This window comes from Ascaphus truei, chromosome 8, assembly GCF_040206685.1.
Source record: "Ascaphus truei isolate aAscTru1 chromosome 8, aAscTru1.hap1, whole genome shotgun sequence".
NCBI classification, from domain to species: Eukaryota; Metazoa; Chordata; class Amphibia; order Anura; family Ascaphidae; genus Ascaphus; species Ascaphus truei.
Window position 1 is genome coordinate 43,920,288 of NC_134490.1, and position 10,354 is coordinate 43,930,641.

Sequence of the window (10,354 nt, forward strand, 5' to 3'; positions counted from 1 at the left end):
GATGGATTTTCTTTTTTTTGCAGCCAAAGGATGCCCTGTTTCACTTGCATTGAGAGCTCCTTTTACTGCATGTTGTGGGTTCACAGCAACAGCTTCCAAATGCGAATGCCACACCTGGAATCAACTCCAGACCTTTTACCTGCTTAATTGATGCTGAAATAATGAAGGAATAGCCCACACCTGTCCATGAAAAGCTTTTGTGTCAATTGTCCAATTACTTTTGGTCCCTTGAAAAAGAGGGGGCTACATATTAAAGAGATGTAATTCCTAAACCCTTCCTCCAATTTGGATGTGAATACCCTCAAATTAAAGCTGATAGACTGCACTTTAAGCCCATATTCATTATTTAACTGTAACTTTAATTTATTTTGGTACACAGCCGAAATAACAAAACTTGTATCAGTGTCCAATTATTTCTGGACCTAACTGTATATTCAAGCAAATAGTTATTTTCCCCTTTTCCTGCTCGTGATGGGATGCTGCTCCAGGTGGAGTGTCTAGACATTAGTTGCATAACATATCGTACAAAATGAATGGGAATAAGGGACAGGTTACATTGCATTTAGATTTAAAGCACACTAGAACACTAACGCCACCTATCATTACTATGCAGTAGTGCAACCAACCCTAAAACTCAATTTTCCCAGCCGCGACGCACTCGTGAGTCAGCTGCAAGTAGCTGACAAAACATCGGGAGATCAAACGCAATCTGTGAGACCCCGGCAAAAGTAAATGACGCAATATCTATAGGAGACTGGCTCCTGTTACATTGGAAACAGCTCAGGTGTTCAAAATGAACCTTTTCACCATGTTATAAGTCAAAAAGCAGAGAACATTGCCCAAATTCCCCTTTAAGCCAGCACCTTTTATATTTGTAGCATGAATCAAAGGACTTTTCTACTATGTCATTATGTCACTATATGGTCACCATTTAAAAGTGGGAGGGGGTGAGCTTAAATTAGGTAGGAGGTTGCCACCCTCCAATCAGCTAAGACCAGCTGAACAAGAATTGTAACACATATATAACACCCACAAGCTCATGTTGAACCCCCAAAATAACCACAACATATATATAAGCGTATAAGTGTCACAGAGGAGTGCTACTGAGCATGGCAAAATACATTTAAAACCAGAGGCGAACATGAAACACAGACAGAGCTCAATGCACATCCAGCAAAACTTTATACACGGTACAGTGCCTAAATATACATGTATTGATATCTATGAAATAAAATGGTCTTTTAGTTTAACATTTTGGCCAAATTGTTGTAAGCCCCTGAGCCACTGCACGGCAGACCACACCTCAAGGGTCCCTACACTAATATAAATTCTTAATAACCTGTGCATTGCCAGGAAGAATGATTTATAATAAATCTGTCAAAATTAGTTGCAAAGTTCTAAGTCTGATTGAAGCTTTTATTAACCTGTACATTACCAGGAAAAGCACTCTGTATTAGAGTTGTTACAATCACACTGCAAGCAGGCAAGTTCCCCTGAAAGTGGGAGATGGTTAAAAGCTCACTCCAAAGCATCTCCCACTCTCAGGGGAACTTGCCTGCTTGCAGTGTGATTTTGACAACTCTAATACAGAGTGCTTTTCCTGGTAATGTACAGGTTAATAAAAGCTTCAATCAGACTTAGAACTTTGCAACTAATTTTGACAGATTTATTATAAATCATTCTTCCTGGCAATGCACAGGTTATTAAGAATTTATATTAGTGTAGGGACCCTTGAGGTGTGGTCTGCCGTGCAGTGGCTCAGGGGCTTACAACAATTTGGCCAAAATGTTAAACTAAAAGACCATTTTATTTAATAGATATCAATACATGTATATTTAGGCACTGTACCGTGTATAAAGTTTTGCTGGATATGCATTGAGCTCTGTCTGTGTTTCATGTTCGTCTCTGGTTTTAAATCCATTCTATTGTCTCCTGCAGGATTATAAAATAGGGATGCCAGGTGTGGTTAGGGTCCATGTTAGGAAAAAGCTGCAGGACAGGGTAGATGTTGGGGGGCAAATAGGGTTAAAATCAGTGTAAAGTGTTGCTGACCGAAGATACCGGTACTACTGATAGTTTACCCTCAAATAGTGTATGATTTTCGGATATGCGGCTGTAGATGAAGGCGCAGGTGTATGGAAGTCTAATGTAACCCTATGTAATATCTTTGCCCCACCAGCAAGTTCTACAATTAGGTTGTGTAGTCCAAGTTCCAGACTCCAAGTTCCCCATGTTAAAGTATAGGGAAAACCTGACCTATTCGGGGCTTTACCTGTTCTCCTTTTCCCAGAAACATGAAACTTCAGGAGTGTAAGTTTTAGGTGTGATATCTGGGTCAAAATGTATTTGTCTTGCTTGCAGGAATTCGGGGGACAAATTTACCGGTAGTCTCGTAATTCTCCCCCACGTGCAGTCATGATTTGTGGGAACGCGAGGTGAATTACACCGGGGCTACACAGTGTCCACCAAAATTCTGTTTTTTGAGCCCAAGTATCCCAGACCCCTTTCCCACACAGGTATAAGGTTCCCCAGGTAATATAGTTTATTAAAACAATGTTTTAATGTTTTATACGAAAAGTATGTAGCTCTATGCAGTCAGCCCGGGCATATACTGTACATAAGCTCCGGGATATCTACATAGAGTCCGTAGATCAAAGGAGAGAAAGGATGTCCAGAGGTTGAGAAGACCGTTTGGTGAGCGGGGAAGAGCGAAGTATTAGGTCCGGAGAACAAGGGGCACCTTTGTGCCTGATAGTCCTAGTGGGGCCTGCCCGGCGGGTGGCAATGGGTTGGCTGGGGGAAAATGCTGCTGGTAGGCGCATTTCCCATTGGTCGATTCATATTTCCCGCTCGCCCAGCTTTTCGAGCCTAAGCACACCCCTCTTTTGATTGGATAAAGCCAGACGAGCCTCTGGCTCGTGACTGGCTGGTGGGGAAATTCCGACACTCTGATTGGTCACCGTTCGAACTTCCATGCTGAAGATAGCTCAGCGAAGGGTATGTAAGGAGACGGCCGAGGCAGAAAATCAGTCCATCTAGTGACTTGAGTCGGTGATGCAAGGGCGGGCTTTTCAAAATTGCTCTGTGGTCAATAGCAGAATAACCGGCTTTGGTTTTGAAGCTAGGAAAGCCTGCCCAACAGAGACCAAGTCACATGCGAGGACCAAGTTCTCAGAATAGACCGTAGCGGTCGCGGCTAGGTTTTCTAGCAGAAAAGAGTACCAGGAAGTAGGTAGAATTTCCCAGTCAGGGTAAGCCTTCCGAAGCAGGCGCCCTACACATATTTGAGACTAGATTTCACCCCCAGATTCCCAGTAAGGGTGTGTTTTATTTCGAAATCCAGGGGAGCGTCGCCGAATGCCCAAAAAAGAAATGTGGATAGTGTAATACAGTAAAAAAACCGTGTGTAAATAAAATTAAGGCTTCCAATTTCCTACTCACAAGTGAAGTAGAAAAAGGAGCATGTGTGCCAGTCTTTGACTAAAAATCGTCCCAGTCTGGATGATAGGATATATGCGGCCAGCAATCTCAGGGAAAAGAGAAAACAACCATAATGCAGATCACATAACAATTTTATCACTGAAGAGCTCACAAATGGAGGCTTACATGGGTCCAGAAAGTAAAAGCATTAGGCTGCTGGGCAGCTCGGTGTGTCGCAGCTTCCACCACCTCGACCTCATATATATTCAAGCAAATAGTTATTTTCTCCTTTTCCCGCTCGTGATGGGATGCTGCTCCAGGTGGAGTGTCTCGACATTAGTTGCATAACATATGATAGAAAATGAACGGGAATAAGGGACAGGTTACATTGCATTTAGATTTAAAGCACACTAAAACACTAGCACCACCTATCATTACTATGCAGTAGTGCAACCAACCCTAAAACTCAATTTTCCCAGCCGCGACGCACTCGCGAGTCAGCTGTAAGTAGCCGAAAAAACATCGGGAGATCAAACACAATCTGCGAGACCCCGGCAAAAGTAAATGACGCAATATCTATAGGAGACTGGCTCCTGTTACATTGGAAACAGCTCAGGTGTTCAAAATGAACCTTTTCACCATGTTATAAGTCAAAAGCAGAGAACATTGCCCAAATTCCCCTTTAAGCCAGCACCTTTTATATTTGTAGCATGAATCAAAGGACTTTTCTACTATGTCATTATGTCACTATATGGTCAGAGGTTTGACCTATCAATGTGTTTGTCACTGTTAGAAAACAGTGGGATTGACAGACTCCTATTTAGGTCAATTGGTCTTTCAATGGTACTCTGACATTTCAAGTTAGACGTGAGGACCAAGTTCTCAGAATAGACCGTAGCAGTCGCGGCTAGGTTTTCTAGCAGAAAAGAGTACCAGGAAGTCGGTAGAATTTCCCAGTCAGGGTAAGCCTTCCGAAGCAGACGCCCTACACCTATTTGAGACTAGATTTCACCCCCAGATTCCCAGTAAGGGTGTATTTTACCTGTATCTTTGTATTTCATTGTGTATACGCGGGTTTACCTGAATAAACTACATTTTATCCCACTACCTTGTTTTGCCTAGTGAATGATCCCGGTTAAAAGGTGTTTAAAGTCCTGGTCTCCAGTGACAAACATATAATGCCGAGTGATGCATATAGTGACAGTAAGTATATCAGCAGCAGAGAATTCAGTACGTAGGATACAGGATTGTAGTCCCTGTTCCAGCCTATAAAATGCTTTCTTCAAAAGATAGGTTTTAAATTAAGACCTGAAGATAGAGGGATGAGGGCAACTGATCCATAGCGAGAAAGATTTTACATGCACATTGACAGAAATGCACATTTAGGTAGAGACGGGCGAACCTGTTAAAATCTGAATTTCCCGAGCTTTCCATTCAAAGTCCATTCCGCAGAGTGAAATCTGTCAACGGATTTTTCAAGTTTCAATCTGTGCAGATTAATCCAAAACTGCCATTGGATAATATCCGTTAACAGATTTGTAGAATCCAATCTGCGAATTCAGCAATCCGTGCAAGGATTTTTAAGAATCGTCCAACGGATTGTGGAATCCGCGAATTGTATTTTATAATCTTCCAAAGTATTGCGTAATCCACGGATTGTCAATGATAACAAAAATCCGGAAAAGACGAATTACCCGTTTGAGATTGATCTGTGGAAATCCGGGGACAAAAGGGACCTGCCAATCCATGGCGGATCCAAATCCGTCCATCCGACTGCATCTGAACGGAGCCTGACCACGGCCGATCGCGGCTTTCCCCACGACCAAAAACTCAGTACACTAATTTCCCATCAGGATTAACGCAGCAGAAGTCCCTGCTTCTGAATGGGACTCTCACTGCTTTAATCCTACCGGCCCGTACCAGTGTGGAGGAGCTGCACCATGAGAGCAGACAGAAGTGGTCTCCCCGTACAATTTTTAAAATGTTAAATTACATTTTTACTTGTAGTACATTCAGTAGTAATGAAGCAGGGGGGTCTCCAGAGCCGAACCACATTACTTTAAGATCTGGGGACCCCCTACTTCCTGAGATACAGGCCCCAGTATGAAGGGCTGGAATGTCCTGAAAGTTTGAGACTGAGGGAGGGAAGCACGGCTCAGGACAGTGAGGGAGGGGAGCAGAGCGTGAAACAATAAGGGATGGAGGCCCGGTGTGGGACAGTGAGGGAGGCCCAGCAAGGGAGATTGAGTGAGGGAGGAAAGCCCGGCGCAGGACAATGAGGGAGAGAGGCCCAGCGTGGGACAGTGAGGTAGGGAGGCCCGGCGCAGGACAGTGAGGGAGGCCCGGCGCAGGACTGTGAGGTAGGGAGGCCCGGCGCAGAACAGTGAGGGAACGAAGCCCGGTACGAGGGAGGCCCGGCGCAGGATTGTGAGGTAGGGAGCCAGTGAGGGAGGCCCGACGTGGGACAGCAAGGGATGCCCGGCGTGGGACAGTGAGGGAGGCCCAGAATGGGACAGTGAAGTAGGGAGGCAGGCCTGCACAGCGTGGGAGATGGGGAAGCCCGACTGGAAGCCCGCAGCAGTGGGGGGAGAGCCGGGGAACCAGAGGCCTGAGACCATCCCGAAGGTAAGTGTGTTTTGTATGTATTTGGGTGGTGGTGGGGATTTGTATGTACTTGGGTGAGGGTGGGGAGGCTGTATGTATTTGGGGAATGGGAGGGATTTGTGTGTATTTGAGGGGTGGGGGTATATGTATTGGGGGGGGGGGGTGGGAGTATGTATTTTGGGGGTGGGAGGGATTCCTATGTATCTGGGGGGTTGGGGTGTATGTATTTGGGTGGGGGCGTATGTATTTGGGGGGGTTGGGAGGGATTTGTATGTATTTGGGGGGTGGGAGTGTTGTATGTATTTGAGGGGGCGGATTTTTTTTGTATTTTTGGGGGGGTATTTATTGTGGGGGGATTGTTTGTGCGTGTCTAGTCCTGTGCCCCAGGAAATCTGTCGACGGCCCTGAGCTTTATACACAGTGTCACATAGTCAGGGAGAAGCACACATGCACATAGCACTATATAATGTGTCACATACTCAGAGATACAAATATACGCCCAGCACTATACACAGTGTCAAATACTCAGGGTGAAGCACACATGCACATAGCACTATACAATGTGTCACATACTCAGAGATACACATATACGCCCAGCACTATACACAGTGTCACATACTCAGGGTGAAGCACACATACACATAGCACTATACAGTGTCACATACTCAGAGAGACACACACGCACAACACTATACACAGTGTCACATACTCAGAGACACACACATACGCCCAGCACTATATACAGTGTCACATACTCAGGGAGACGTACACATAGCAATATACAGTGTCACATACTCAGGGAGATACATACACATAGCACTATACACAGTGTCACAAACTCAGGGAGACGTACACATACACACTGCACTATACACAGTGTCACAAACTCAGGGAGACATACACATACACACAGCACTATACACAGTGTCACATACATATACACAGCACTATACACAGTGTCCCATACTCAGGCAGATACAGACATACACATAGCACTATACAAAGTGTCACATACTCAGGGAAACTCACACATACACATAGCAGTGCCACTGATAGGAAGCCACGTACACACAGCACTATACACAGTGTCACATACTCAGGGAGACGATCACATACTGTACACATAGCATTATACACAGTGTCACATACTCAGGGAGATGTACACATACACATAGCATTATACACAGTGTCACATATTCAGGGAGATACACACATACACATAGCACTATACACATTGTCACATTCCCAGGGAAACTCACACACACACAGCACTATACACAATGTCACATACTCAGGGAGATACACATATACACAGCACTATACACAGTATCACATACTCTGGCATACACACTGTTTGTGTATATTGTATATATACTGTTTGTCTAGTTTATATTGTGTATACACTGTATGTATTCATTGTTTTTCTTCTGTATCACTACTGCAATGAAGACATTATTACAGCTGCTGTACATGTAACCTGCTATATACACTCTATATACTGTACACGTGTACTGCATCCCACCACCACATACATACTCTCTAAAATATACATATATAGTGCTGCCTATGCATTGCCAAGCATAAATGTATGAGACTGTTAAATCCTCTTCCTACTGACCTGGATCTGAAAGGCAACCTAACCCTTCAGGTTCTCAAAACGTAAAGTACAGTATGAACTGTTCAAAAGGTTGGCACAATCCCCCTGGCCCCTTCCATGTCTTATCACTGTCACCTTCCCCAGGAGATACAGTATGTACAGTACCTGGCTCAGTGGGATCCAGTTAGGGAAGACCCTCTGTCTTGACACTGTCCCCTCATCTGATGGTGGTCTTCAGGGCATTGTGTGTCCTGACCCCTCACAATCCTTCTTCTTTCTCTGTATCTTCTGTGTTTCTCTTTCTATCCTTCTACCCCCCTCATTCGTTCTCACTATATACTGTACACTCTTTCTCACCCTTTTCATATCCTTTTACCCGGGCTCTGTATGGATCTATTTCTGTCACTACTTTATTTTACTGGATAGTATTCTCTCTTTCTCTTTGTGTGTTTTCTGTCTGCCTCTCTCTCTCGCCCCTTCCTCCCCCTGTGCTATTTTCGCTCCCTCTTTCTTCCTCTACACCCGTTGGTTCTGTGTACGTAGCTCTTCAGACAGACAGACAGACTGGACGTTCCCTGGATACACCTCTGTGATCAGATTTCTACTGACTTCACACCTGTCTGACGGGTCTTTCTGGCTCTGATGTGTACTGACTGGCTCCCCACCCTGCTCCCTGTACTGTGCATTTACACACGTACACCCACACACACAAACACACATACTGTAGGGCAAACATAGGCTGGTCAACCCTGGGGGGAGAATATACAGCGTCTATGTAGCAAGGCAAAGTGGGCAACTCTGGGGCAAAAACTGCAAGATTTGGATACAAATGCTAATTGAAAGTAATATTTTTTTTGTACATTACTTTCCATGTGATAGCACCATATCGGCGTTAAAGCACTATATATAATACGGACCAAAAAACCCTATAAATATAAATGTAATTGATTTCTTCAGTCTATAGGGATATTCGAGGCTGTGTTGTAGGCATGTACAGTACGTAATCAAATGCATAACATTTGTTAGCCCCGGTTGATACATTTTTTACATATTAATAAACTAACACAAGATTTTTTTTTAATGCAGATAAAATAATATAAAAAAAATGTTAGTCCAAGATAAAAAAAAAAACTTGATTGACTGCAGATCTGATTATATGCAGCCTCACTCCTCTGATACGACTCCCCAAAGAGCTCTCTGACACACAAGAGCCTAAAACAACCACAATTCTGGGCAATTACTTGAATTAAGTGCCTAATGGTTATTTGTTTTTCTTGATACACAACTCTGTCAGTGACCAAATCATCAAAGCGCGATCGAGCCCGAATCAGCGCTATCTGCCATTGACTTTCGTTCGGATAATGCTTTGATGACTCCCGCCTAATGTATCTTTAAACTGTTTACATATAATAGGTGCATGATCGCTCACAGACACCCTGTGATTGGTGGAAGTCATATGATCCCCAACTCCCCACCAATCCCCAACAGGAAGCTAGAATCTTGGAATAGAGCTTTTAAGCACTGACACGTTAAGAAAATATGTATGTTTCCTCACACATCGCGAGCACCAGCGCCTCTGGTCATACGCTCTAAAGATCCTCATAGAGAATCATATTACTGATCGCGCCGCACACGCACTACTCGCCGAGCATGGACGCGGCCTTACGCTGACGTGATGCTACAGGACGCGGTCCACTGCGGAGAAGGTAAGAGCGAACACACACACCACCACCCCCACCTCTCTGCAGGTCCAGGGGCCCCACGCTTCCTCCTCTCCCTCCTTCTGTCGGCTCTGTGACCTAACTTCTGACCGGAGAGGGAAGCTAGAGGAGGGTGGGGCCCACACTCCCTCCTCCAGCTCCCACCACCGGTCAGGTGAAACTTGGATCCCGGCGCGGACAAGAAAGAGAGGAGGAAGCGCGGGCCCCCCAAAGGCACGGGACCCAAGGCAGCTTGCCTTACTCGCCATGCCCTAAGGCCAGCTCTGCGCTATAAGCGTATGGCTGCCGCATTACACAGCTTTTTTATTATAGCCTGGGTTAAAGAAGTGCAGAACCAATAAACCTACTCACAGGCAGCTATTACGACTTGAGGAATAAGAAACCCTCCTGCATGATATAAGGGATTTAGGAAAAACTTCTGACATCAATTTGTTGAATATTTGAACTCTAGTATGTTGCTAATTTTACAGCCAAGAAAACCCAGTTGGACCTGTCTGCTGGAATGAGGATCTGAACCGCACCCAAAGAGACAATGCACCGTGTTTGAGCGCATATTGCTTTGTATGACAATACACTCCCTGTATGCACTGCTCTGTGTGTATCTCCTCAGCTCCCTGTGTGTACTGCTGTATGTATCTCTTAGCTCCCTGTGTGGTCTGCTGTGTGTGCGACTCCCAGGTCCATGTGTATGTATGCATGTATGTCTTTATTTATATAGCACCATTAATGTACATAGCGCTTCACAGCAGTAATATACGTTGCAATCATATAAATAACAAATAATATAAATAACATATAAAAGGGAGAAGTGCTTCAGACATAAAAGTAACATTTAGGAAAAAGGATTCCCTGCTTCGAAGAGCTTACAATCTAATTTGTTGGTAGGAAGAACGTACAGAGACAGTAGGAGGGCGTTCTAGTAAGTGCGTCTGCAAGGGGCCAAGGATAATATATGGGTTGTATAGTATCAGCCATCGAGCTACTCATATGCTTCCTTAAGCAGGTGTGTTTT

At 44.5% G+C, this 10,354-nt stretch overlaps 1 protein-coding gene across 4 annotated transcripts in view; it reads right to left on the reverse strand.

Moving 5' to 3' along the window:
• The window catches only part of STYK1 (serine/threonine/tyrosine kinase 1), a 40,038-nt gene extending 31,741 nt beyond the window's left edge, over positions 1-8,297 (reverse strand). For 2 of the 4 annotated variants that reach the window (XM_075611752.1, XM_075611753.1), the window contains exon 1: positions 7,787-8,285. The gene's annotated coding sequence lies outside the window, so the exon portion shown is untranslated. Of the gene's footprint in view, positions 1-7,786 lie in introns of all 4 variants that reach the window. The other 2 variants (XM_075611756.1, XM_075611757.1) reach the window with 2 other exon arrangements.
• Positions 8,298-10,354: the final 2,057 nt, after the last annotated feature.